Source organism: Amia ocellicauda, chromosome 2 (genome assembly GCF_036373705.1).
Source record: "Amia ocellicauda isolate fAmiCal2 chromosome 2, fAmiCal2.hap1, whole genome shotgun sequence".
NCBI lineage: Eukaryota > Metazoa > Chordata > Actinopteri > Amiiformes > Amiidae > Amia > Amia ocellicauda.
The window spans coordinates 42,868,289-42,875,092 of record NC_089851.1 but is presented as its reverse complement, the minus strand read 5'-3'; positions in this window follow the sequence as shown (position 1 = coordinate 42,875,092).

The following is a 6,804-nucleotide window of genomic DNA, read 5'->3' as shown; positions in this document are numbered from 1 at the left end:
AAAAAAAAAAATGCATATGTATTCACCCCCTTTGCGATTAAGCCCCTAAATAAGATCTAGTGCAACAAATTACCTTCAGAAGTCACATAATTAGTTAAATAAAGTCAACCTGTGTGCAATCTAGGTGTCACATGATCTGTCACATGATCTCAGTATATATACACCTGTTCTGAAAGGCCCCAGAGTCTGCAACACCACCGAGCAAGCGGCACCATGAAGACCAAGGAGCTCTCCAGACAGGTCAGGGACAAAGTTGTGGAGAAGTACAGATCAGAGTTGGGTTATAAAAAAAATATCCAAAACTTTGAACATCCCCCGGAGCACCATTAAATCCATTATTAAAAAATTGAAAGAATATGGCACCACAACAAACCTGCCAAGAGAGGGCCGCCCACCAAAACTCGTGGACCAGGCAAGGAGGGCACTAATCAGAGAGGCAACAAAGAGACCAAAGATAACCCTGAAGGAGCTGCAAAGCTCCTCAGCAGAGATTGGAGTATCTGTCCATAGGACCACTTTAAGCTGTGCACTCCATAGAGCTGGTCTTTACAGAAAAAAAACATTGCTTAAAGAAAAAAATAAGCAAACATGTTTGCTGTTCACCAAAAGGCAAGTGGGAGACTCCCCAAACATATGGAAGAAGGTACTCTGGTCTGATGAGACTAAAATTGAGCTTTTTGGCCATCAAGGAAAACGCTATGTCTGGCGTAAACCCAACGTCTCTCATCACCCCGAGAACACCATCCACACAGTTAAGCATGGTGGTGGCCGCATCATGCTGTGGGGATGTTTTTCATCGGCAGGGACTGGGAAACTGGTCACAATTGAAGGAATGATGGATGGCGCTAAATACAGGGAAATTCTTGAGGGAAACCTGTTGCAGTCTTCCAGCGATTTGAGACTGGGACGGAGGTTCACCTTCCAGCAGGACAATGACCCTAAGCATACTGTTAAAGCAACACTCCAGTGGTTTAAGGGGAAACCTCTAAATGTCTTGGAATGGTCTAATCAAAGCTCAGACCTCAATCCAATTGAGAACCTGTGGTATGACTTAAAGATTGCTGTACACCAGCGGAACCCATCCACCTTGAAGGAGCTGGAGCAGTTTTGCCTTGAAGAATGGGCAAAAATCCAAGTGGCTAGATGTGCCAAGCTTATAGAGACGTACCCCAAGAGACTTGCAGCTGTAATTGCTGCAAAAAGTGGCTCTACAAAGTATTGACTTTGGGGGTGTGAATAGTTATTCACACTCAAGTTTTCATTTTTTTTTTGTCTTATTTCTTGTTTGTTTCACAATAAAAAAATATTTTGCATCTTCAAAGTGATAGGCATGTTGTGTAAATCAAATGATACAGACCCCCCAAAAATTAATTTTAATTCCAAGTTGTAAGGCAACAAAATAGGAAAAATGCCAATAGGGTTGAATACTTTCGCAAGGCACTGTAGCTGAATAAAATTAAAATAAAAGAACTGACGATCTTTAGCAATTGTGAATGATTTACACAGTTACAAATCATACCATAAATTGATCATCTATAATATGAAGTTAATTGCACCATCGCTGAGTTTTATGTTTAATTACCATTTAGAGGCAGTATGACCAAATAGCAAGACTGCCCCCTGGCTTATTTATTTATAACTTAACAACTACTATATTTAGACTACATCAGTAAAGAGTACATGAAAACATACTAAAATAAATAATAATACAAATAAAATATCACAAGTTCCTAAGGACTTTTAACCAGCTCACCATGCCTTAAAAGGAGTCAGAATGGGAAGTCATGAAACTCTCTCATTTAGCCCCTTCCAATTCAAGATGATTAAATCATTTTAAATGACCAACAGTGTGACAACCTGCACCTCCTTCTAAGTAAAGTTAATATCAAATGAGAGTCTGAAAGCTAAAGAGAAGACCATGGCAGAGCAAATTCAGTCGAGGATAGTTTCAGTGCTGTGAGCATTATTGATTTAAATTTCTCATAAATGTCTTTTCAGGCCAAAGTTTGCACAGCTATTCTTTAATGATCTTTTAAATTGTTTTTGATGTAAACTAGTTTATTTTTCAGCATGTTAAACATGACTACTTTCAAGTGTTCTAGCTTTTAAAAAAACAAGGTTAATTTAGAAAATGTAAAATCCTTCCTGTGATACGAGTTCTGATGATCTGAATTAAATGCACCACTCATGACACAATCTATTGGTTTCTTCAAAGGCAAATGAGAAAAAAAAGAAAATGCAAGATGAATTAAACATGTCCAGTAATTAGAGAATTCCTCATAAAGAAGACATCTCAGAAATCTGTCTTCCAAAACCTAAAATTTGTTATTAATGTAATTTAGAAAACCACAGCAACTGCACCTATCAAATTGCTTAGAACTAATGCATGGTGAATGTGTTTAACAAAATTAGAAGTGAGGATCATTTTTATGGGAGCATCAATTAGAATGCAAATATATACATATTTTGATGCCTTGGATTCCGTGTTATTTGTCCTGGTATGAACTTTAAGCATCATATGGACAGGATTGTGGATGCCCTCCTTGTCACACAGTAATATACGTAAAATGCAGGGGGGGGGTAATATGGCAAACAACATTCAAAATGAAAATCTTTACTTTAAAGTTAATCTGAAGTTCAAATTTATTTTACTTATGAAAATAACATTAGGCCTTAGGCTGATTTCTCTCCAGGCAGGGAGTTACCTTCCCCATGTAAATTAATACAACACGGAAGAGAGCAACAACAACAAACAGTAGGAAAAACACCATCATCAATATGTAAGGAACAGACAGTATCGGTCCAGCACCCTGTACAATGGGTACCCAGTATCTTCATTAAAAAATCATGGCTTATCAGAGGGAAAATTTTTAAAAAGTTAATTTGGTCTTGATACCACTACATTTATGTAGCATGATTCTGTTAAATGATGTATTTAACTTGATATGCTTCTAAAAATGTTTTTCTCCTTTTATGCGCTATATATTTTACTTTACCAGTGTGGACTAAACCACACTGTTGTCTGACTGGAAAACAACACATACGCGCATCTCATACATTTCTCAGTTTTTATTATTTTAAATAAAATAATTATTTAAATAAATATTTAAATAAAAAGGTACATAACAAATACTCACATGAAACCCATCATCTCTCATTTTTGTAACTGGTTCTCTCCACAGAGGCGGAAATGTTTTAAAAGTTAGCTCGTTAGAACACTACTTCAAGCAGAGTACTAATGTTTTCCATTCTTAATTATGCATAAATTAGTGGAATTGATGGAAACATTATGTATGTCACAAGAAGTTCAGAGCTAAATTAAATACTAAGATGATAAAGATGCTGAAGAATGTGTAGCTGTTTAAGAGAAAGAGGATACATATAATTTGAAACAAACACTGAAGAGCTTAGTATGCAAGTCAGAACTTTTTTTGTTTTATTGTAATGCAGATATTTATTATGTCCCATTAAATACCTTTTCCTACTATGGCAACATTATTTAGATTCCCAGAAGACCATAATATCATACTTTTAAATTTTTTTTTTTCTATTTTTCTATTTTACATTACAAACCCCGTACACAGGGTTTCCAGCAGTAATTAAAAAGCACTTCCAAGGGGTTGGGAAAGTTATTTATTGATTTTCACACACCAAGTTAAGTGGCTTCCACCTGCATTAAATTGTTGTGATTCACATCATTTCAGAATAAATTCAGCAGAAATTGTTGGTTAACACTACAGAAAATCAACAGATATCAAATTAACCCAAGTGTCAAATTATCTGGGTAAGGTATGTTATCCAAGGTAAAGGGAAATAGATTATAGATTATAGAAATTATATTAATTTAGGTGATAGCGACAAATGTTTCTAATATTGAAATGCTAATGAGAGGACTGTAGTTTTTGTTTTCCCTTTGAAACATTTTTGCAGTTACATCACTCTGACATCATAAAACGAATGCTTGTAAAGTTTCTGAGGTTAAAGCTAAGCTAATTTTATGAATGCCCAGTGGAGACTTAATAGTTTCCCTATTGTCTGTTGAAGATTGACATTTTTCAGTTTAAAACTAAAACAAACAAAAAACACCATTATAGTGTTTCCCTTTTGCCCCATGATCATCTACCATCTGCCATTGGTCACCTCCAACCTTTACGAGAATGCAAGTAAGTTAATTATTCCTCAGCACAAGCTGTGGAACTTCCATTTTAAGCAGAGAGCTTCTCAAGGAGGTGAGAGACATTTCTTCACTTTCATAAGAGCTTTTTAACTGCCCTGCCATGTATGCCCTTCCCTGCTCAGAACTGGTTCCGCTACATATACGCTAATGGACAAAAGTGGATGATCGAATGCCATTGTTTCAAACTCTGAGTATTCCAATAAATAAATACACATATATTGACCCTGGTCTAAGTAAGACGCTATAGCGTGCTCGTTTGTATACAAAGAAAAAAGCTGCATTTTTAAAAATGTTTAGTCTGGAGGCTCTGTGCGCTTTGTTAAGACACCCAGGAGCAGATGGTCCTGCAGCGTGTGGATGGAGACAATACAACATCCATGGCACAGAGCCAAGTTTAAATATCATACACAGATGCGAAACAAGACATTAGACAGCTCTAATTACCAATAGATGGCCAATAGAAAATGTTACTCAGTGATATTCCTCGCGTTGACGAGTTGCCTTCTAAACCTGCTATTACATTTCTGGCTTGGGTGGTCATATGGTGTTTTGATCCTACTAAAAGTATTATACAGTTTGGCTTTTAATTCACAGATAGACAGTTTGGAGTTTTTATTTTGTTTTTGTTTTATTTTGTTTTTTCTTTCCTATGTTCAACCCTTGAAGATTCTCCTGTTCCTATTCCTAAGACTTAGGCCCTTTGCATGGTGGGCTCATTGTGACACCATGTGTTTAACAAATAAACTAAAAGTAACAATGTTACCCAAAAACATGTAAGCAAACAAAAACAAAATCTAAAACCTACCTTAGAACTTTCCCCTTGCCAAAACAATCATTAATAGTCAAGGTTAGATTTGACTAGTGTATGGAATTGACCTGATTTGTCCTATGAACATGTTTGAAGCTTAGTTAAATTTATCTTTAAATCCTTTTAAGCGATGCGTTGTGATACAAAGCTGGAAAATAAGCAGTTTAATGATAATTTCCAGCTCAAAGGTTGAAATGAGAATTTTGATCCGGTTATTATGTACAGAAAGATTTGGATTTAACCTCTGTGAAAGAAAGGGGGCTTATTACAGAGAACAATCCCTCTGCATTAATTCGCCTCCATTTAGGCTAGTAACCCTTTGATAAGGAAATCAATAACCTCTTAAACGTGTTGATGTTTATTTTAATTATTGTCTTGTTATTGACTGTATTAACAAGAACTCATGGGTTATTATTCGACTCTGTTCATGAGCATGTTAAAGTTCCACCCCAGACTCTCAACACTTTTTTTGAGCATGTTGCCTGTCTGTATAAAACAGTATAAATGAGTGATACGTCTGTCTTCTGATTATAACCGTGTATCCATTAATCCTATACTCTTCTGCTTCAGTGAAACAAGTCATTCACAGAGGCTTGTATATTAGATCGGTCTCCTGGGCTTGGAGCATGTTGATCCTGATATTAAATTTAAATCAACTGAGTGTTAGAACTGTAATTGGCACATATGTCAATCACTTATCATTTGTCGTGTGATGATGTACAACTTGTGTGACAGTGTTTAATGCATCATCTATCAATTGTGCATACAGGTTTAGAAAAATGGTTTTGCAAACACCTGAAGACATAGAACTGGAGAATGTTTATATTTTGCAAACTTTTTTGGCCAAAAAAAAGAAAAGAAAAAACAAGAACATTTCTGTCATAATGCATTATATTATCTTTGCTGTACATTTTCCCCCCAAAATACAGCTTGGACTCAAAAAATATCAAATTAATAAAATAAAATGAAATGAGCTCCCCACTTATATAGACTTATATGTATTAACTGGAAGAATTGGGGATCAGTGAGTGCCAATTCAATTTTGCCATCCAGTCATATCCTCTTTTCTCCAATAAACCCTTAAAGTGTTACTGTGCTTTTGAACTCGGGGAACTGAGACCAGCCCCGATGGTTTTCATCTAGCTTTGCCAGGTGGTGGCTCAACAGATTAATCAATCCCAGCAGATTTTCTCTCTGCAGCTGATGAGAACATGAAAGCGAGTTTTATGACAAGGTCGGTGTGACCGGGACTCAAACCGGCAATATTTCAGACTTGTAGTTCATCTCGAACATGGAGCCTTATGCCAAGACATCCAAGGAGTTCAACAACAGTACCCACCGAGTCATTTGTACTGCACAAAAGAAATCCATGGCCAAACGGGACAACCTGATAAATCATTTCTGCAAAGTACAGATAGCTAAACAAGCTAGCAGTTTGCCCCACTCTCCCAGGCTTATAAAGGCATATTGATCTTCCCTGTTCTTTAGCTCCATATCAACTGACAGTTAGTTTCCTTATTTATGACTCATTTGTTGGCATACTCAAACAATGTAGATATTATTTAGTCAGGTATAGTTTATTGAAACCATGTGTATGAGTACAGCCATGTGCTGTTCCCCCTAAGCTTTTCAACTGCAGGAGTTTTGTTAGTTTGTTACAGCAACAGAGTGGAGAAAAAAACAAACATGGACTAGAAACAAACTTGCAATGGAACAATGAATGATGAAAAATAAAAATCCTGTATTTATCTGCTGGACACTCTCAATGACATGAGCCAGTGCATTTAGGTAGGGCTGTGCCCATATACATTCATATACC